The 24,080-nt window shown below is 39.3% G+C and overlaps 1 protein-coding gene and 1 pseudogene across 5 annotated transcripts in view; one reads left to right on the forward strand and one right to left on the reverse strand.

Moving 5' to 3' along the window:
* tanc2b (tetratricopeptide repeat, ankyrin repeat and coiled-coil containing 2b) overlaps positions 1-24,080 on the reverse strand; it is a 242,583-nt gene that overhangs the window by 187,181 nt on the left and 31,322 nt on the right. The gene's annotated exons all lie outside the window — the stretch shown is intronic.
* Positions 15,234-24,080, forward strand: part of LOC146312284 (uncharacterized) — a 48,616-nt pseudogene continuing 39,769 nt past the window's right edge.

The following is a 24,080-nucleotide window of genomic DNA, read 5'->3' on the forward strand; positions in this document are numbered from 1 at the left end:
GGAAACCAGCATTATATAAGCCAAATATTGCTTTCTCCAGACTCCATTAAGAAAAACTACCGCTACCGTTTGTTTGGGTTGCTGTGTGACCTTGGTGTTTTAAAAGGTTAGCTTGGATAAACCAAAGTCACAGTACAACACAAACAAACTAACCAACCAAGGGAGTGGTAGTCTCATGTTCTGTGATCTAAAATTAGTGTTTTTGCTTATGGAGTCTGGTTGCTTTGGAGAGAGCGATATTTGGCTTAAAAAAAGAGCACTTTCTTGTTGGAAAAGGCTGTGTGACAGCAAGGTAAAGCTGTGAAAGTATTCCAAATATAGTGTACACTGTCCACAGCAGTGCATTACTGTGCTTCCATGCTGGTACTCCTCTCTGGGGATGTGCCATCTGCTGTAGGGAATACACTGACTATCGATAAGTGCCTCATACAACCCCAAATCAAATAATCCAAACTATCCTTTTAAGTGAAAGCAGCCACTTTATCTCACCAAACACAGAGGTCGCTGGTCTACTGCTGTCTCCGTCACGTACTTTGTGTCATTGTGTGACTTTGGTGTTTTTTTTGGCGCAGCTCAATGAGTGTTACAGAGACGCCAGCTTTTGAAAAGCTCTGCTGAGGACACGCTACAGCTTCACCACCTACCAGCTCTTTTATTTCAGGATCCATCCAAAATCAACCTAAACTTAAACTGTACCTCCAATCATGTTTTACATAATATAAAATGCTCCGTGAGAAGCAATAAATTGTCTGATATATTTTATTTTGCAAAATAAGTTCAAACACCTTGTTAAAATGACTTATATATAGCTACACCTTTCCTTCATTTAGTATTCAGGGATTTATCAATATGCACATATCCCTGCCCTCACCACATGGCTATGTTAACACGGTTAAAAATGTGACCGTTAGCCCGCTACTCGGTAAGCTAACCCACCTCCCGGCTGTTTCTCTGCTCTTGAAAACTCTAGCAGTGTTTTGTGGACTAAAAAACTAAATCCAATCTTAAATGACCTTGAGGGCGGGTAGATAATGACTTAATTTTCAGTTTTGGGTCAATCACCCCTTTAACAGTAATGTAACCATAACAACACTTAAATTGCTAAAATGTAACAAACTGTTACTTTATTCAATCAGAGTGTAATTGTGATGTCTCTTACCAGCTACGATACAATGTAGCATTTATAAACAAACCATTTTATATTACAAACTAATGATAAAATAATATAGATTATAGCACTGCTAATAATAAGTAAACAAAATGATCATTTTATTAAAATAACTAAGTGTAATTGACTATCGATTTGTCATTGATTAATGATGGCCATTACAAAGTTTTACCCAGAGCAGTTCATTGCTTCACTTTTGTACTGAAGTGTACCCACAGCCATCTACTGTAGGTAATAAACTGACTATTACTAGTATCTCATATGTCACTTCACTTCAAAAAATCTAAACTATCCTTTTAATGTCAATAATGTAATCCAGCATCACATAGTCACTGCCATATGTCATGAGCCAACACTCTAAAAGAAAGGGGAGCCACATAAAATCAGATGAATTTAGCAAAATAAAGATATTTGTTGCATGGATTAGTCGCAGGTAACATAGACTGACAAATAAAATAAAAAAAATAAGGAAAACTATAAAGAAAGAAGGGCCTGAAGGTGCTGCAAAATTCAAGTAAACAACCAGAAGAGGTCTCCTACCTCAGGGTTTAACAAGGTCTACCTGACTTTTAATAAAATAGTTCAAACTATCCCGTTAACACTCTCCGAAATATGTTCAAAATAGATATGAGTTGGACAGATACCTCTGTGAAAGGCTTTAAACTTACATTTAAACTGCATTACCAGCCTTAGTCATTAAAACGTGTTGGTTTAGCTTTAAATCATCCTTCAAGAATTGCTTCGTCATGGTTTAATGTTGAGAATATTAGAGGATTAGCTGAGGTCTCCTCCTCAAACTGCAGCCCTCCTGTAGACTGAATTAAATCTTTAATCACTAAGCCCCATCTAAATTTTTAAACATAAAAGAAATCCAGCTGGCAGCAGGTGCAGACATCCCCCTCTGAGTCTGAGCCCGGACCCCGGACCGCCGCGACCCTCCATTAATTACACAGCTTATTTACAATCAATAAAGTATCCTTTAATGGGGCCGGCCATGGCAAAGGCCGGTGTTTGCAGGGCGTCCAATAGGATTTATCTCATGTTACCCCTGGCCTCCAAATTAAAACTCATCTGAGAGGAAACTGCGTAGACACAATCATAGAATTAGAGAGGACACACATTTCCCGTGGGAGTGCTCTTACTGTGATTACCTATAACACAGAAGTCACAGCAGCCGAACAGCAGAGAGACGCTTTAAACTGAGATGGAGGAAATTGGGCTTTTTCAACAGGGCAACAGATAAAATTTAATTTTTCAGAGAGGTGAATGACTAGGGATATTTCAAGGTAAAAATCTAATTTCTCATAAAAGATATAATAAGAATCTGCGTTAAAGTGGGAAATTAGGAGCCGCCCATGAAAGAATCAAGGCTCCACGCTCTTTCCAAAAATTGATTTCTGTTTTTCGCTTCTTCATCATATCAAATCAGATGATACTGTTCCATAAACAACCAAAATTATGTTTCATGATACCATTTTACAGAAATGTGTGGTTGATTTCCAGTTCTATCAGCTTGATCCGGTCTTATTTTATGCTCATCGAATATACCAGGATTTGTTTAAATGTGATTTTCTGATACGTATTCAGGTCATAAAAGGGGGCTCACAACATTGTAAGTCCTCACACAAGTTTCAGTGCAGGAGCTGTATGCAAAATACAGCTGCCCTCAAAAAATGTAACATGGTTAAAACTTTAATCCAGCGTAAAAATGACCAACACAAACCACAACATTCTGAACAGGCACATCACAAACCTGACGTTTGCATTTTGGAATACAAAACAGCAAAATAAAAAAATAAAAAATAGATACTGAATAGTTTTTGTTAAAGTTGGTTAGGCTGTGAATTCCAGTACTAGGGTGCATCATGGGAAACGTGGGCGGTCTCTGCAGCACCTAGGTGCACATCACAGCTGAGCAGACGGGGGGCAAATTAAGTTGCAAACTAGCTTGGGAAATACTTTGCAGGGAAAGTTAATAAACAATGACCCCCGCATTTACCTCCGATTGAAGCCCCTGAGTGTTTGCTATGTTAGCCAGTTAGCTACCTTGCTAGAATTTGTCAGTGCAGTCAGTAACGTATCAGATGGAAAGGTAAGTACGATCTACTCCTGTTTGCCCTGTTAAAGTTTCTGCATTATGCTGTGAATACACACATAACACTTCCTGCTTTAAAAGCCTAACAAGTGTTTTATTGTGAAACATTTTTAGGAACATGTTGTGGTGATTTGCCACGACACTCACACCTCAGAACTTGTTCATGGGCTCTCATTAGGAATGGCTGAGTCATGTGCGATGCCTCGCACTGGTCTGGTCTTTGGCTTAATGTCATACCGGTTTAAAAATGTTTAAATCATCCAAACCCTAAAAGAGTGAAAAATAAAAAGGAAAACAGCAAAGTTTCATGTTCCAAAATGTGTCACCTGTCTGCAAGTGGACTTCTCATTCATTACGAACTGACTGAGCCAATATAAAACAATCACTTGACAAATAACTAATAAATTTCAATAAAATCTTTACTACTAAGTATGATGCTATAACACTAGGCTTAATCGAAAGTTCCCAACTATAGTTTATCCTCTACGTGGCTTGAAAGTGCAGACTCAAAAAGGCAAGCAAGTTCAAGCACTTTATCTAAAATATGGCTGCAACTAATGATTATTTTATGATTAAATTAAGTTGTTTGATTAATAAAATGTCAGAAAATGCACACCTTGATTTGCCCACAACCCAAAGAAATTCAGTTTACTGTCATAAAGGAGCAAAGAAACCAGAATATATTCACATTTGAGAAGCTAAAATTAGAGTGTTCTGATTTTTTTTTTTTCATAAACAAATACTCAAACTGATTAATCAGTTATCAAAATCATTGGCAAGCTTTGATCCAAAATCCAAGCACTTTGAAAACCCCACTTAAACCCATTAAAATTCAAGTGTTTTTAAGGATTCGGTGATTCAGCACCCATACAAAACCTGAAGAAATACAGCCCAATACTGCTGTTGCAAGAGTGAAAACGCCTGAGCAGCCAAAGCACAATGAAGCATCAACGGTCTGAGAGTGACAAATGGACTTCGCCCTGAGGGACACACATTTCTTGGAGCACTTACAGTAGAACTGGGCGGTCTGGCTGGGAAACATGAATGTCAGACCCTAATCAAATAAAAACAGCCGCAGGGGAAGCATTGTTTCAGAATATTTATCATGAAACAGCCGTATAATTGAAGCTGAGTCATCCTCAATCCATTGATTTCCTCCACTTGTTTCCACACACTTTCAGGGTTCAGGGGAGAAAGAGTGGCAGATGGACCTGTTCATTAAATCAAGATCCTGCTGCAGAGGCGCATCTCTAAACACAGCAGAGAACATATTCTCACTCAAAAGGCAAAAACAGGACTCAAGCTGGGGGCTTGCTCAGTCAGAGCCTCCTCCTCCCTCATTTCGCCAGCAGCAGACACCCCGCAGCATCAGACGGGGATAAATCACACGCCCATCTCCAGTTTGAGGATGGCCGGGGGAGCACAGTTCCATAAATCACACTGATATCAATAAGGGGAAGTGTCAGGCCCCGGCTCACAAGGTGAGGGTTGCACAGGCCGATGCAGAAACCACTTAAGGTTGCTGGTAACAAAGTTTCACTGCTGCCCCATGGTAGATTATTTATTAATCTAGATTAATGCCCCTGCACTCATTGCTTTGCAGGGGAAGGTGGTGATATCTGTATCCTGATGTACCATATAAGGCTTTGATCAGTCACACAGGAGACAGTTTTGGACTCCAGGGTGACCAAGATTGCTGTTTAAAGTAAAGTTCCTCGGCTTTTTAGTTCAACACGGAACATAAGGTACGTTCAAATCACACTTGAGGATAGTGTCACATACCAAAGTGTAGGCGTTTCGTTTTTTCCAAGAATTGAAAGGTATTTCAGCTGAAACAGGGTAATAGCTGATATCAAAATGTCAAATGAAACAAATGTGTTCTGTGTAAGAAAGAGATCGGTTATAAAATATGGAGCATTAAGTTCCCGAAGAACTGTTTTAAAGTTATCCTCAATATTTCTCAACATTCAAACAAAAAAATATCCTACATAACTTTATGATACTAGTTTTTTGTTATGGCCATCATGCCTATAAATACTACGATACCCATGAGCCTCGGCTGCCTTTCTTATGGAGAGGAAGACAAATCAGAGTTGTATTGAATTCAGAACGATTTGTCGTTGCAACTGGGATTAAAACACCATGACACAACTGCTGAACCCAGATTCTGAAAATGAACTAATTTAATCTCTGTCTCTGTTTTCCTGTACAGAAATTATAAACTTTATTCAACCATCCAAACCTTCAGAGTGCTCCGACAAGGCCTGATGATGATGTACGACAAACAATCGTTCAATATTACCATGGCGATATGATGGCGATAAATCTAATCGTTCCCCAAAATAATTACAAGTAGCAGAAGTGCCGTTCTTTTTCCACCACAAGGTCTTCATCAACCACGCTTTCCTCGCTCTCCACCAGTCGCCACCAAACTGACATAATTTAATCAAGAGTAGCTGACAGGGTGCATGAATGCATGCATGCATGGCGAGCGTTTTCTGTGATGCGTTTATCTCCTGTGTTCATATCACACAGATGAAGATACTATTTCTTGTCAGCACTAGTTGCAACGGGGATCGAAACGGCACGCCAAGGTTATGGAATTCATGCAAAATCTTACCCCGACTCTGAAAATTAACAGATTTAAAGACGTAATGTGTAACACTTTCCAAAAAAAAAAAAAAAAAAAACTTTTCATAGACATGATTCCTCAGTCATTACTTAAAACCCACATGAGACCCCAACCTCACCTTCTTATTTTCTCATTATTTTGCTGTGCTTGGGATGCTAAAATGTCAGTGTTTGACATCCTGTGAAAGAGATTCTACAGTCAACAATCTTTGTGTGTGTGTTTACAAACAGTAAGTGAAAAATCCTACTTATTCTATTCTCTGTTCAGTAATTGGATTTTTTTTTTTTTACTACACCTTGAGATCTGTGGTTGACTTTTCTTTTCTCTTTTCAGTGAGACAATGTGGGAGACATTACCGTCCTGAGAGGTAGTCTAAAGTTTTGATATGATGTCTATCTAACTTAGGAAATAAACATTTCTCTTCTGCCCCTCGGCTCCTAACATTTTTATGCTTTGCCCTCTGATTGAGTCAGTAGCACACAACAGACTATTCCAGGTACAGTTCAGGCCTTTAGCATGTGAAGGATTTAATATATTTCATTTGAATGCAGCTTTCCCAAATTCCACAATAAGTAGACTAAGTAAGTAAGCATAAACCTGTATTTTAGGGAGTGCTGCACAGAGCGGTACACACTCGTCATTTCAGAGGCTTTTACTTTATCTGTCTGAAATAACTCATAAGTAGTTCCCCAGTCTTTGTTACAGCTGCATTTCCTTTTCTTTGTGGTAGTTCCATCATTTTCTGCCTCAATCTGCATAGCTTGTGATTCGCAATTCTCCCCTTTGGGCGCAGCGTAGACAGCAAAGACGGTGACAGGGTTAACCTAAACCTGACCTGCGTGTGTGCAGTTTGACTGACATCAAATACAGCCCTGTGATGACAGCCATGCCTGCTTTCTTCACAGCCATTGGATAAAAGCCAGAGGTTTGACTTTTGAAAAGTAGAGCCAATCAAAATGCGGGACATTGTCTCCGAGTGGGATGTGGAATAAAAATGCTGTGCAAAATGTAACATAAAGTGGGAACACCTGGTCATATTACTGTATTTGGTGAATCGGCCTGAGGTGATTCAATAACAGTTATGGAAATACATCAATTTGCATAACGCGCTTCAACATGTTGTAATGAACTACAACCCCTGGTCAGAGTACGGATTCATCCAGAGAGCATGTTGTAGCTAATCAGCTTCACCCATGATTGTTTTAAGTGTGGGAGCATTTTACACATTGACACAACAAAAGCTGGAAATATTTTATCACAGCAGGACAACTGCTCCACACGAGCACTTGAAATGAAAGCACCGGAGCGCTTTGTCAAGCAGCAACAAGACAGCACCAAAACCCAGAACCCAACCATGATATATTAGGATTATCAACATGTGGAACATGTTTCTGTTAGTGGCAGTCACTTAAACTTGTGTTTCAGACTTGTTACAGTCTGTAAATCATTTATTTTCCCTGCCCCACACCAATGCAAAAACACATTTCCAGTAATTATCTTACCTTAACTGAACAGTACTCCAGAGAGGAAATAAATCCATGTTATAACCATTTTAAGGTTTGAGTCAAGTACTTAAGTAAAAACTATTGATTCCCCACTTCAGGGAAAGGTTCGACGCGGTGATTAAATTAGTATGCATCACAGCAATCCCTTTGAATTTGACAAATCTGACAAATGGGGTCTAATAAAAAGGGCGTAAATAAGACCAATTTGCAGCAAAATGCAACTATTATTATTACTGTAATGTACTTTATGTGTCTATTTTTCAGGATTTAAAAATCATCGTCAGGTGCAGCCCCGGCAGTGAATTCTGCTCAGCCCGCCTGTCACAAACTGAACACCAGTAAGTCGTCTTCTCTCCGTTGACACATGAGCTGTAATGTGGAGACCTGATGTCAGCGCACCATCTGCAACCTCAAGCCTCAAGAGTTCAATGCTAAAGAGCAAAGACGACATTTGACACAGGTTTCATGTTCCCAAAGTGACACATTCTCATATCAATATTTCCATCTCTCTGCTATAAGCTTGTCTGTGTGACCTTTCGAGGACATTAATTACTGGGCCAACAAGTTGTGGGTCCGAGCTGTTTGTGCTCCTCGCAGGCCTTCTATTAAAGTCCGCACTGCTTAGGCAAAGTTGGGCTTAATGTGTTTATTCTCCAACAAACCGACACGGCCCACATATAGCCAAGTGAATTATTATGTGCTTTGGTTGTGTCATCTCCCTGTGGGGAAACAGAAGTCCTCCTACACAGGCCAACTGGCACACACTTTCATTACCAAATCTATGCCCAGTTTAAACCAGCTCAGACCTCTCTCACCCTCGCGTTCACGTCTATTCGGAAGGAAGCAGCTGAAATAGTATGTCAACCTTTATCAGAGTCAAAGAGGGACAAATGAAGGAGGACATAATTCATTGCTTTTTATTTCCCCCTGTTTGTTTTAGTGGATGTCTGGTCAAGACCAAATAATGGGATGAAACACTGCAAGCCATGTAGGCAGGTGTAGAAAATTCTACTGGCCAGGCCGAGGAGGGAAAATAAATCATCTAAATGCACAAAACCTATTTAGTCTCTCAGAGCTGCATGACCACAGTTTTTTAAAGTTCACTTGCGTGTCTTCTTTCATAATCTCTTCAGCTGCAGACAGTGTGGAGGGAGGCATTTGTCAGTGATTAATGAAAAAGCATTTTTGCCTGCAGACACCAAAATGACAACGGCATCCCAGCTCTGATTTTAATATGTTGTGAGTGTGTTTCTTTAATGCTCCCTCGCTCTTGTTTGGTCGCTGCTGCGAACAATGACACAAGACTGTGTGGATGAGCGGCGGCGAACGTGCGGGGAAAAACTCTGCAGGCCTGGCGATAGGAGAGAAAGCAGGTAGAGACACAGATACTGGAGGAGGAACGAGCTGCTCAGCATATTCAGAATAGTGATGTTTGGGGACTATTCTACTGATATAGCATTACTAGGACTGAGCAATAAGTGATGTCTTTTCCTGGTTTTAAAGGCTGCATTACAGTAAAGTATTATTACCAGACTGTCCCTACTGTTACCCTCTTATAAATCCACTTCATATGTCCACATTACTGATGATTATTTATCAAAACTCTCATTATTGTTAATATTTTGTGCGTATCGATAAACATTGATAAAGGTATTTGGTCAAAAAATATCACAATTTGACTTTATCCATATCGCCTTGCCCTAAACTTTGCCCAAAATAAACCAGCAACACTTCATAATAAACATCATTAATAAATGGTATATTGATAGTTAATTAAACTTCAGTTAATAGTTGAGTTGGGGGACATAAGTCACATGACTTAAGTCGGATTTCCGTCACAAATTTGAGGACTTGAGACTTGACTAAAAAGCGAGCGAGCGAGCAAAACTTTATTTTAATTACAGACAGAAATCTCTTCTTTTTTTTTTTTTAAGATCTAATTGCGATTATTTTAACAAATATTGCCACTGTGATATGATTTGCAATATTAGAGGTAATGAAATTTTTTACACCATTGTTCTTATTTTGATTTAAAGACATTTTTAAATGATTATGTTGTGATTTTTTTTTTTTTTTTTTTTTTTTTCGAGTCTGTACCGAGTGAAGTCTGTAGAATTTGATGTGTAGGACAAGGACTCAACGTTCATTTAAAAGTTTTTTGACACAGACTTTGCCTTTAAGAAATGTTGCACCTCCTGCGATTTGAAACCTACTGCGATTTCAATGAAAATTCGATTAATTGTGCAGCCCTAGTTTTGTATGCAGACTTTTGAATAAACTGTGATTTTAGTTGACCTGTGTAAAAAATGGTTATTGTAAAGTTGCACCTGTTACTTAAAATTCTTTGTAAATGGTTCATAACTACTGTGTAGTGCATCTATAAACATTATAAAGGTGCAACTGTAAAACTTCTTGCTTAGTAAATGGTTTACAAAACAAGCACGATTAAACTGGGAATTACTTGTTACCAAAGTATAATAAACCATCAATTTACGATTATTATAAATGGCTATTACTGTGTGGATGAGCAGCAGTGAATGTGTAGCATGAACTGGACAGACACTGGAGGAGGAACAAGCTGCTCAAAATATTCATAACTGTGAAATTTTGGCACTATTCTCAATAAATCTTATCATTTCAATTCATGAGGGAGCATCCTGTAAAAAGTTTACTATTTCACCAACAAATGAAGCTGGGTGATGGCATGAAAGGTCAAACACTGTGTTAAATACTGAGCCCAGAGAGAGACGGATGGTTAAACGAGCCAGTCTGATTAATCCCACTGACTGCTGCTTCCAGTCCTCCCTCCACCTCTCTTCTTCATTCAGAGACCTCACTGCTACACCTGCTGGCCGTTTGGAAGCGCTGCTGCACCATCTGAGCAGAGGTGCCAGCAGTTATAGTAATGAAATGATAAATCTAAACCTAATCTAAATAATAGCCTTTTCATCTTTGTTGCTGACATATGACACTGACATGCCCATCATCCAGTCTGTAGGATACACGCAAAATTTAGTTTTGCATAAATCCTCTCACAGGCTCCCATTTGTATGCCTCAGGCGCTCTGATCCTGTTCAAACAAATAGAGCAAAAGCTTCGGGAAGAAGAGCGGTTCAGTGTTTGACAGGCAGCTTAAAAGGGGCAAATAGAGTCATGACATGAAGAGGGGAGGTCATTCTGCAGAAGGCCACCGACGGCAGGTAATCAACGTTGGCACATTTGCATTGAGATGGAAGCATTTAAAAATCAGCCTGTGTCTCTGGTCTGGTCAGGCGGGGAAATTAAATTCTTGGAATTGAACAGACCGAGGTCCTGTAGCATCTCCTGGTCTCCTTCACTTCACTAGGTAGGATCTTTTTGTATCCTGAGCTGCAGTCTCAGATTTCATTCGCCGTAATCACACTACATGAGACAGGGTAAATAATTATAATCTCTATGAAGTTAAGTTCATTGCAAACAGGGAACATTCACCCCTGACGTCTTGTTATATTGTTTTACAGCACTAAATCACAGTGAGTGTAATTACGCCTAATTTGACAATGATTAACAATTAAGGTTGACCTACAGGGCACACAAGCGGTGCAGCGGCAAAATCCTCAGCCACCACTGCAGAGACTTTAGATTTGCTCCACCTCTGTATTGAGTTTATTAGACAACCATGTAGGTCATCTGTGCAGGCAGCTTGTTACAACCCATATTTACATTTACTCTTAGGTGACAACCTCTAGTGGCCATAGTAAATATAAAAAGAGGAAGAGGAGGAGGAGGCACAAGGAGGAGGCTGGGGTGGATGGATGGGTCAAACAAACACAGGAAACACAGTGTCACATGTGAAACTAAAAGTAAATGTTGATTTATTTAAAGTTACTTAAGTTACATTATGTAACGTAGCATTCTTATTTTAACCCAAACCATGATCTTTTCCTAACCCTAACAAAGTTTTTTTGTTGCCTAAACCTAACCAAACTGCGACGCTTAACAACGTTTAACGTACCATACCTATGAGGATGTGTTGGTGTTGAAAGACACAAATAAATGCCATGTTCATCAGTGGGAAGCCAGCAGGGAATCATATCCATGTCACTGCAGAAGAGACTCCTGCAGGTTGGTCAGGGTAAAGTGACCTGGGAGGGAAGGTATGACGCTCCCACATGCAATGACCTCCTGAGGCGGCTGGTGATATTAACACCAAGTAACACCGAGGCTAGAAAACCAACAGGTTTACCTCTATAAAACAGAAATTTATGTATGAATGCAGAATGTGTTGTTAAGGGACAACATTTCGAAGGAGTGGGGAAAAAATACCTGATTCTTAGATGCATTGAGATTCTTTCTTGAAAGATTATGAATGGATGCAAAAAAAAGTAAATCACGGGTGGTGAAACACAACTGATATAAACATGTACATCATGTTTACTCTTTAAACTAGGCTCCTTTTTGAGTTTTGGTGAGGATAGCTGAGCCTGAGTAACTGCAGATGGATACAGTCTGACCGGCAAAGGCATGATCGTTTTACAATCCCATCATAGCGCTCTGAATCTGAATCGTATCAAATTGTGAGGAGCAAAGTGACTGTCACCCCTAAGATTTTCATATCAGAAGTGTTCTGGTTTGTAGTCAGAGTAGAATTGACCAATCACAGTTGAGTGGATTTTTGTTGCATGCAGTGTGGGGAGAAAAAGAGATGAAAAGCACTGCCTAAAATGCAGTCTCTGAACCAACTGGCTAATGAAAGCTTTTCGTTCACGTTTTTTTTTTTTTTAATTGAACTGTATGTAACTCCATCTGCAGTCTCCTGTCTCAAGTTGCTAATTCAACTGTCAAAAATGACCGGCGTACAGAAGAGGAACTCTTGGCTTGGATATCTGTTATCCAGATATCCACGGGCTACACCAGGAGCCCCAAAACATTGGCCGTTGCCCCCAGAGGCTTAATCGTTGTTGAAGGATAGCTGTTGAATTCTGACTCCAAGATTGCCAACATGGCAAAGCAGACATCTGTGCATCCCAGAAGTGCCTCTCCGCTCTGCTCTGCTTCAAATATGCGCAGACTATTTTTAACAGATGCTGCATCAATGTGCAAAGAGCCGTCTGAGCGGGCTGGAAGTCAGACACAGAAACATCATAGAGAATCTGGACAATTTACAAAATAAAAGACCCTGTGCAGACTTGTGATTATGATCAAACTACACAGCCCACTTGTCCATGGTAGAAGCACAAAAAGCAAGGAAAGAGGACCAAATCAACAAAATCTGAGGAAGTAAACATCATCAGAAGGACAAAATGCTCTGCTGCTAAAACACAGCTGAAACACAGCTTGTGGGACCTGCAGCCAGTGGATCAAAACTGTGGCGCAGACACACCACGCCAGGTGAAATCAACGGTAAAGCTCCAGTCCAACTGTATCAACTGGATTGAAACTTTCCTCAGTAACTAAAACACAATATCAATCAACAAGATATATGATATTGCTTCTTTGAGAAAGAGTGCTTTGACAGACAAGGCAAGAGCAGGATAGCTTGGAGGCAACACAACAACAGAAAGCCAAATAGTGAGGAACTGAAGTAAATGAAGTATCAATCAAATGTTTGATTTTGACACGGGAAACTGATGATGCAGCTGGAAAGCAGATAAAAAAATCTCTTCATCTGAATCAAAGACAGCTGACATTTTCTTGGTCAGCGTAAAAAAAAACTGTATCCGGTGTGTTTTGATGCTGCGAAAGAAAAAAAAAAAAACAGGAAGTCTCAGAGGTGTGAATCCATTTTCCTCTAACCCCTCTAAATTAAAGCATAAAATGGCTGTGATAAGTTCTCCGAACATCCTCACACATCTTGTCCTGCCACAGCTGTCACATGGATGCAGTGCCAGCCTGAAGCTGGTTTCACACAGAATTGTAACTGCCTCTCCTTCGCTCTGCGCTGTCACTCCCGTCTGCCTGACACAAACTAGCCCCCAGATGATACCCAAATGGGTTGATTTGGCCACTTCAAGGGAAGCACTAAACAACCAGCTAGCACAAGCTCCCACTCGCACTCATTTCATGTTGATGTATGTATCCTAGTTTAATTCATTTTCTTAAAATGCTTGACCACACGCCGCTCAGCCGGGGGCCTGTTGAAGGGTTGTAGTAAGTTTGTATCTCTGAGCAGCAGAGCCAGATATGGGGCTGGACTTCCTTGCCTCGGGCTATTGTGCATCAAGCGCAGCTGAGTGGTTGATAGGCTTAGCGTGGCCTCTAAGTGGAGTGAAGCCACGGGGCTACTCCTGGGCTGGCTTCCTTCATGAGTTGGCAGAGTTACAAAAGTCTTCATCTGAAATGAACTTAAATCAACTTCTGCAGGCAGTGGAGCAGAGACACACTGCAGCTGAATGAGATAATGTCTAACCCTTCATGCAGACATTTCTGTCACTGCAAAACCCAGCTGCTTCAACATGGATTTTTACTTGTGTCTACAAAATAACAGTGTCTCATATTTATTTTTCATGTTGCACTACAGTAGTGCAACAAGGTGCTTGTAATAAGCATTAGTTAATGTAACAAGGCACTTAAAACATGCTTATTAACATCAATACGCGTAAATAAGGCTATATAAGTGTTAATAATAGCGTAACAAACATGTTTATTGTTAGATTACAAGACATTTATAAGCATATAAGAAATTTTCTTAACAGTACTGCTTAAGAATGGTAATAAAAGACTTATGCATTTCTTAAAATTGTTTATAATAGCACTATAAACACATTCATTGAGTTAAACTACCTTACCTATTATGTTATTGTTAAACCTTTACTATGCTTTTGTGGTTGCTTCATTAAGATTTCTACATACTTCATTAAGCATTTATTAACATAGTGAAAAAGCCTGAATTAGAAATAAGTTTTAAAAAATTAACTGTTAACATGTGCATAATAAAAGATTAATTTGCCTTAATAAGCACTGTTGAGATTTTAGATCCGATACCTCCAAAATGCACAGTTAACTGTGTAAAATGTACAGTTAACTGTGCATTTTGGTACAAAGTTAACTGCTGGCCTGTGCTGCTGTCAAGGCTCTCTGGGATGTAGTTAGAGACAATGTTGAAAATCTTGAACGCTGATGTAACTTTATCGCTGGTTACATGCTTGCAGGGCATGTCATTAATTCTACAGTTGCACAAAAATACCATGGCATTTCCTTGCCTTACAACAAAACATATGATGCCCATGAAAGGGAAAGTTGTAAAACCTGATTTTGGTGGCCTGGTAGCACAGTTGGTAGAGCGTTCGCGAGTCCTCTGTGGGTTAAACTCCCACCTAAGGCCCTTTGCTGCATGTCATTCCCCACACTTTCTCCCCCTTTCCTGCCGTATGTTCAGCTGTCCTAGAAATTAAAGGCATCAATGTATTTAAAAAGAAAACCTGATTTTTTTTTTAACTTAACTAAATGGTTGGAGGAATTTCTGAACCATATAAGATTGAAAGAAGCTTATGGGACTCAATAATCTGCAGGGGAAAAAAGGGAAAGGCAAACTCTCCTACTGGCAATGGGAAAGGGATCAATCGCCTATTTTTCTTGAGTTTACCCAGATTTAAAAAGCCCACATATATGCACTAAGCTTTGAAAAAAGATCTTGGTGTGTTTAATAGACAGGTGACAGTTAATAGCAGTTCTGTGACGAGATACTGGGCTGACGCATTTACATCCAGCCTCCTTATCTTGGTATTAAATTTTTCATTGACTGCTGTGTAAGACAGCAGACACAGAAATAATTGTCTCAGTCTGTCAGTCAAGTAAAGGTGAAAGAAACATGATGATGAGGGTCGAGTTTCCTCTCAAAGACGTTATGTGTTGATGCTTTTTACTCGTGACAGCGACGGTGACGTCAAGAAAACCCACAAGGAGGCCGTGTACCCGGCTCATCCCAAAGACAGAGCGTCACCAGACATTCAGAGGGTGGGTACGGTTTCAAAACCACAGGACAGGAACAGAACAGATCGATAGGGTACTGCCATCCATCCAAACGGGTGGAGAGAAGAGACGGAGTAGCTTAGGTATGTCAAAAGGGTACGTTTAATGACACTTGGTGCTGACTAAATTAGTTTCTGCCCTTAACTTGGCGTGCCCGTTCATAAATAAGAGAGAAAAACAGGTCCAATCGTCAAAAGTGATCGTTGACAACTGTCTCGTTGTTGTTCACGTCAGGGGAAATAAGTCTGTGAATTACACGGGCATGGATATAAATGTGAGTGGTTTCACTGAAGCAGACGCAGGAGATGAATCTGTTTCCCAATGAATTATGCATTGTTCCAGACCTGTATTACCATGTACGCCGCCATCATGCTCACATTCACTCTGTGAAGAACTTCATTGTCCACTGTGAATTAGCAGCACCTCTCTAATTTCCTTTCACATCATCCACAGACAGTTTCTACGGGAGATGTGTTTGCCTTCGGGCTGCAAATGACTTAACAGAGAAAAAGAAGCGCTGACAGTTTCCAGGAATGAATTGTGCTACTGTTTCTTATGTGATCAGTCGTGCTTGTGGAAAGAAAAATAGGACTGATGTCTACACCCGACCGTCACAGGCCTTGTGACGGTAACAGATTATTTTCAATTTTGATTTATCTGTTGATTACTTTTTCAATTAGTCGATCTTGTCAGCTGAAAAATAGGTATTTCAGCTTTACCTGTTTTTCAAGTATTTCCTGCGCCGATTATTTTCATTATTGATCGATCCGTCTCAATCCCTCCACTAATCGATTACTTGTTTGGTCCATGAAATATCAGAAAATGTTGATCAGTGTTCCCTAAAGTCCTCAAATGTCTTGTTTTGTCCACAGCCCAAAGATATTCAGTTTACTGTAAGAGAGTAGTGAAGAAACCAGAGAATTTGGACTTGTTTTCTTAAAAACTAACTCAAATCAATTAATCAATTAAAAAAAAATAGCTGGCAGATAATTTAATAATCAATTAGAGAATTGATCATGCTGAAAAAGAAAATATTACTACCACGTCTCCAAAAAAGATGCTGCAGTCTGAGGCTGGAAGGCTGCAGAAATATGTTTCTTTTTCACCATGGTAAGAAAAAATCCATACCGTCACAACCCTACTGGGGCCGGTTGATATATATCGATTATATGTTATACTCATGAATTAATGCGCGATAAAGCAGATGACCATATCATCATATTCAAGTTTATTCAAGGCTGTGTTTTGTGTTTGCTGCTGCAGAAAAGAAATATATAGTCCTTAATTATGTAACATTACTACAGCGTCTTCCTGTACTCTTCACAGTAGCCAATTTAGCTAATTTGCAGCTACAAGTAATTGTGATTTTCTTTGCCATAAAGAAAAAAAAAGATAAATGAGAAAACAAAACTGATCAGCTGTGTTTGCTACTCTGGCTGCGGCTTCCAACTCTGAAATATATCTGGAAGACCTCTGGTTTTAGGCTGGTTTAAGTGTCTTTGGCGGCTAACTAGCTAGCTCACTTTCACAACAGACCCTTCTAGGCCTCCATCACACAGATTACCCACAAGCCCACCTTCCTTTAAAAGCTCGGCAGGTAACACAGAGGTGCAGTGGGTGTCTAAGTGCATCAAGTCCATTACTTCAGCAAAACTGCTAATACCCCACGTTGACAATACTCATTACACGTTCTGCAGTCTAAAAACCAAATTAACTTGAAGCATCATAATAAGCATTACTCATTGTGAAGTAAAATGTTCCCTTTTAGTGCTTTAGTATTGCATCTGATGTTTTTGGTTTAACATTACTGCTGCATTAATGTGTATGTTGCATTTTACTGCTGTAGATGTTCAATGTTGTGCTCATTTTAGCTACTTTATATACTGTTCGGTAGTTTAATCATCATATGTTTGCAGTATTTGAGAATTCAGTGTGTTATTTTAGAGAAAATTAGTAAATCAAGATATATATTATATATTGGGGAATAGCTTAAAAGCAGAGATATTATTTTGAAGCCCTACAAGTTTTTCATCACAAAGGGGATGCGTTCCTTAACTTCTTGTTTCTGATGTGTGTCTCAAGCTTTAAAAATACACTTCCTTTTTTCATTCAGACTCACTATTAATCCCAGAGCCAGCGATACAATACCACAAAGAAAAGAACACATTAGTGTGGCTCACAAGGGCAATGATACCTTCAGGGTTGCTATTTGTGGCTACGAATCTGGATCTGAGAAGACGGTATAAAGGAGGGAAAGGGAGCGTGGGTGGCAGAGAAAACATCTTAAATTACTTGCTCTTCCAGTTCAGCCCACCACCAGATTGCTGTCAGGCCGGACTGACGTTTGATTGAAAGCGCAGACGAGACCACGGCGAACGGACAGACCCAATTAGCGCGCGAGCCGGCCACTGACCTCTGATGGCAGTTTGATGACCACCAATAAAAGTCTCTCAGATTCCAGCCACCATCGCGCCATGTGTCACTCACGTGGCTCAGGCGCACAGCGACGGAGCTGCAGTTTACTCCCACACTCACATAGTGAGTGAGCGCCATGAGCTTCAAAGAAATTAGGGAAGAAAGCGACGATAGTGTGAGGATGACATCAAGTCTCTCATACAGATGTTGGCAGCCATCCATGCTGTTTTCACTTTAGCAGCAATGTGATTTAGAGGCTTTTAATTGAAAGATACTTATCGTAAGTTATTTCATTAAATGACTTTGATTGTTTTCTTGTCACATTGCAATTATTTGTCTTTTGTTATTAAAAGCAATCCTGAGTGTGGAGTTGATGAGGCTGTGTTGAGAAAATTAATGAGCTATACATGAAAGAAAGGGCATCTTCATTCTGTCTAGTTCCTATTAATTTCACTTGAACAAGACAGTGTATTCTTAACAGGCGCAATCCATCCTCTTCTGCAGGGCTGCACAATTAATCAAATATTAAAGGGACAGTTCATCCCAAAATCAAAATCACATATTTTATCTCTTACTTGCAGCACTGTTTATCCATCTAGATTTTTCTGGGTGTGAGTTGCAGAGTTTTGGAGATGTCAGCTGTAGATATGTCTGCTGTGTCTCCAGTATAACAGGACGAAACATCATTTGGCTTGTGTTGCTCAAAGCACCAAAATAAATAAATAAATAAATAAACTTTGGAAAAATTCAAAACCAGTGTCTCTTTCCAAAAATAATGACCCCATTTACTCAACATAATCCACAGAACTACTTTCTTTCTGGCAGAATCTACCAGAACTACTTTGTTTCTACTACATACACAAGATGATCAGATGAAACGGGCCTGTGTTTACATTTTCCCAAGGAAAATTTTAGTGAGTAGTGCAGGAAGAGACTTTTATGTAGATCATTTTGTTTTTCTATGTTATGTTTTGTGGTTATTATTAGGCCTGCACAATTTGGTAAAAAAAAGAAAAAAATAAGATTGTGATTATTTTGACTGAAATTGCGATGTACAATACAATTAATGGAACTTATCAGTTTTGCATCACAGTTTTCATGTTTACTCAAAAAAAAAACTATTAAAATCATGATGATGTGATATTTATTGAGGTCTGCACCAAAGAAACATGTTTTCTTTTGTCTGGAGAACAAGACTTTTCTGTCAGGTCATCTGTGCCTCATTTCTCACATATTTTTGCTTTTTCAAAAAACTGCGGTTTGAATACTGCATTGCAATTTTTTGTGATTGCGACTGATTGTGTAGCTCTCATTATTATGATGGAAACACTGTAATTTTGTCCACAAGGGACTCCAACATCACCAAGATATGAAACTTCCTCTTAAAAGCTTTAAATGTGAAAGTGCAATAAAAATATTTTGTCCCTAAAATCACTGGATCACTGTGATTTAACAATTGCAATCTCAACATTGATCAAAATAGTCACTATTTTCATTTCAGCCATGACGGTGCGGCTGCAGTCACCATGCATCTTCAAGAGGGCACGTGTCTGCATGTGTGTGTGCACATGTGTGTCCTCACACACACACAAGATGAAGACATGTGAACCTGCCAGTCAGACGGAAGATGATTAAGTGGCAAACGCGGGCGAGTTCTCCGCCTTGTCCAGAAGAAGAACACATCAGCCGTGGGTGAAGAGATATTATGTAGATGCAAACCTGCAGGATCACCTCCAGTTCCCCCCCGCTGAAGGTCACAAGGCGACAGATGAGTCTGCCTTTCGTCAGGCCTCATGCCACGCACATTAGCAGGCTGAGCCAGGCCTTGCCAGCATCAGCAAAAGAAAAAGACTAGGTGCTATTGCCCTCATGAGATAGTGTGTGTGCGGCTGACACATTCTATCTGCACTGAGTGTAAATAGTGCAAAAACAGTGGGACCGTGGGGAGGGATTGTGGAGAGAGGATGGAATTAGAAAAGAGAAATAACCAAAAGTCCATGAATATTTAATGAATCAGAGTCAGGATTTTAGGCCATGCAGCAGCCAGTGGAGTTTAAACTATAGGTCAATTGCATGTGATACTAGAATTACCATCTCACGGTTGTTTGCCTCCAACTTCCAATTAAGTTGCAGTTTACATCCCCGTCTGTCCAGCATCGTATAATGTGGGTAGTGAAGATGTTGGATGTTATTACTATAAGTGAGATTCCAGTGAATAATTTCCAGTGAGAAATAACCAGAAAAAAATGATGTAAAAAGAGGAAAAGATGTAACAAGACATAAACAACGTAACAAGTCTTAAAGAGACAAAAATAATGTAACAAGATGAAAGCAACACAAACATCGTAACTAGACAGAAATGACCCAAAAAGACACAACAAGACAAGAACAATATAACAAGATGAAAATGACATGACATGACATGTGAAAACAAAATAACAAGACATAAAACGAGTGATGGAAAAGACTTGAGACAAAAGAACATGAAAGACATAACAAATGAAAATGATGCAACAAGACAAAAACAACAAAAAAGATGTTTAAAAAAACAAGATGTAAAAAGACAAAGGTAATGTAACAAGATGAAAACGACGTGACAGGTGTAATAAGACAGAAACAGTCGGTAGAAGAAAGAAGCTGAATCACTTCTTCTAGTCTTTTTTTGTCTAATCTGTACTTCTACTGGAGTAGGGAACTTGTGCACTTTTGCCACCTTTGGACCATAGTGACCTTGACCTTTGACCTCCAAAATCTAACCAGTTCATCCTCGAGTCAAAGTTTTGTGCCAGGTTTGAAGAAATCCATTAAAGCATTCATCATCGGTGCAGAGGTATAATCTGTTTTGGCTACACTGATCAGCAAGGAGCCAAACCCATAATCATGAATAAATTTCATATCACAATGCGAACTGACAAACGTATGTGGTTTTCTTTTACATTTCTCTTTCCACAAATGACAGATAAGGTCTTTGAAACTGGTCGACTGATGATCAGAATACAAAGCGACCGTGTAATCTCACCCCGTAATACATGAAAAAAGTTGTCAGGTTGGTTTGGTTTCATTACTGAACTTTATAGAGGCAGGCTGCCCGGGAGAGAACGCCTTCATAATGGACCCCCGCCAGGCACTTCGTCCACAGATATAATTGGCGGCGGCCACCACATGTATGTCTGCTGTGTGCGTGGGCGGCGGCGCAAGTCATGTGTGTCACCGAGGTGAGAAGCTCTTGGCTGAGCGAATGTCACTGAAGTCTGGATGTGTCTTCTGATGTCAGGACCCAAACCAGTTTTAGCTCATTAAAACTAAATCAATCCGTTTTCATCCTCATCCACATCATGTGATCACTGATTTTTATTATTCATTACTTGTTAAAACTGTTATACAGAGACATAGGAGTGTAATAAAAATGAATAACCCTGTAAAAGAATAAGAAAATAATTGTAAAATATTCACATTTAATCACAGAATTTTGACTTTTTTTTAATGACTCAGAACAACTGAGTATCAAAATAGCTGACAATTAATTAGTAGTTGGATTAAAAAAAAAAAAGCTATTTGAATATGTCACCTTAGGCTTTGTGAAATTGTAATTGGCATTTATTTACTTTTTCCAAACACTTTACAAACAAAACGAGTAATTGAGAAACTAATTGGCAGATCAATCAATAAGTAAAATGGGTTTGGTGAGTTGCAGCTCTAAACCTGATGAACAGGGACCACCCACAAATCCACTGTGGGGCTTTACAAACCAGTTTGCTCTGCTACAAAGCACGCTGGCTGGCAACTCTTTTTGTTTTTTAATGTATTAGATTTTGGGGGAGGGGAGGCAGCTGTTCGCCGGGCCCAGCTGTCAATGACGGCTGGCAGGGATGAGAGGGGAGGAGCTGATTTTGAACAAACCTGTGCATACACGGTCCCAGAGGAGCATCGCTTTAAAGAATTCCCTCAAAAGCCCAGATGATAGCTGGATGTCTCTGTTTACCTCTGCACACGTTAATTATGCTAAACACTGTGATGGAGATGAAGAAACCATGACTGACTTGGCAGATGAGGCTCCACGTGAAATGTCTTAATACTCTGCAATTTACTGTCGATGCTTACGAAACATTTTCCTTAGATTTGGTTCCCACTTTCAGGCTTGAGGAGTAATAGATTACATGTAACAGGATCATGTAATTAGAATACAAAAGAATGGTAACTTTATACCTTTACAGTTACAGAAAAAAAGCTGTAATCAGATTACATTTAACAAAAATGGGATTTAAAATAAAAAACAATATGCGACCATGCAGTGCACACACATTACAACACCTAACAAGTATCACAACACCACTAGCTCATCTGAAACTCAGTTCAATATCATGGCTTCTAATGAAAAAAATGCTTTTTTTAGTGTAAATTTAACATTATTTTGTCTTTAAATAAGAAAATATGAAAAAAAATATTGTCATCATCATTGTTACTCAACATCTAATTAAAAAACAATACAGCTAAGACCAGCTGCTAATGTTAGCTACACAGAACATCTGCTAAAATTAGTTACACAGACCAACTGCTAACGTTAGCTACACAGAATAACTGCTAATATTAGCTACACAGACCCACTGCTAAAATTAGCTACACAGACCAACTGTTAATCAATCAATTAGTCAATCAGAGAATTAATTAGTAAATGTTCTGATAAATAATAATATTTGAGTCACTTTTCAAACAAAAACGCCATGACATCACGATTCCAGCTTCTAAATGGCAAAGATATGCTTATTTTTTATACTTACAATAGTTTACCAAATATCTTTGCATTTTGGATAGGGCTGCAACTAACAATATTTTTCCATAAAATTGTGAAAGCCCAAAGCCCAAAGCCCAAAATGATGTCTTGTTTTGTCCACAACCCAAAGATATTTTGTTTACTATTATAAAGGATGAAAGAAACCACAAAATGCTTACATGTAAGAAGGTGAAATCAAGGAATTGAATATGTTTCCTTAAAAAAACATCCAAACACAATACAACAATTTGCACAGGATAGATTAAGGTGAGGTTAAGCCAGGGAATGATATTAAATTATGATTTATAGGCCTTAACTGCAGTCCTGAACTTAATTTGAAAGGGTTTTTGAGAAGTGGTGGAAAAAGAAGTCCCAATTTTTTTGACAGAATGAAAATTAATTCACAACAACTTTGCTGGGCCGTATCTTCTGCCCTCACAATTATTATGCATGAGAGGAAAAATGTGAAGGAAATTGTGGTACAGCTCAGTCTAGACTACAATGCAGATTCGCTTTTCATGCTGTTCACGCAGTGTTATTTCTCCAACCATGCATTAGCACAGGGCTGATTTCTGTGCCCTTCATTTCCTGCATTGGCTAGTACACTGTGGACTTTGCAAGCCATTACAGAGACCACTGGAAGCCATTATGCTTAATGACATGGCTTTAAGATGGACAAGTGAAGTCTGTTGTTATATTGAAGGCTTTTAGCTGTACTAGCTGGGAGAAAAATACTCTTCAAAGTATTCTCTGAGTTGCAAAGTTATTTATTCATTATCACAACAGCCTTCTGCCCATCACAGCTTTTGCCATTTGCACCAAAAAAACTAAAAAATATATGCATAACTCCACTGATGACACAAACACAGAGTTCCTCATATGACATAAAAAGCCTCTCAAAGCCCTTTCATGTAGCAGAAACTTCCAATGTGTCCCCCTGAAAGGCTGATTCTCTGCTCAAAGCCAATGCAGCTGCCTCCAATCTCAAGCCACCGAGTCCAGAGCGAACCGATGTGTCCATCTTCAAAGCCACCAGCCGGAAATGTTTTAATGAGCTGTGTAACAATTAGACTAGCTTGTAGCTACAAGAATATAAGTCAGACGACACTGTAGAGCATTTATTTCTACACCAGTGGGGTGTTTGAGATGTGACAGAGAACACGGTGAGTCAAAAGCACTGGTTGGTTGTGGCCCAGATAAACTAATCTAAGCCCTTTTTACACTGGACAAAAAACCCCACAAACATCTGGATATTGTCTTCAGTGGGTAAGGGTACAATCTGCATTTACTCCTGGTTCAAATAACTGCTGTTGTTGCATCTATTTATCAGCTTTTTTTCAGCCCAGCACAGCAGTTTGCACCCACTTGAAGGTGTCTATTTAACCGATGAACCGCTTGCCTTAAGTCGAGTTTCTGAGCAGTGGATAAATATTTTAATTCCAATAAATTCTTCACAATAGAAGTCCTCTAAAAGCTTTCATTGTGAAGCAGCAAACGTTGGGTTTTCATCAGCAGTTACTTCACTCAACTCTATCAGCTATAAT

This window comes from Lutjanus erythropterus, chromosome 17, assembly GCF_056507025.1.
Source record: "Lutjanus erythropterus isolate fLutEry1 chromosome 17, fLutEry1.hap2, whole genome shotgun sequence".
In the NCBI taxonomy this organism is placed as follows: Eukaryota; Metazoa; Chordata; class Actinopteri; order Lutjaniformes; family Lutjanidae; genus Lutjanus; species Lutjanus erythropterus.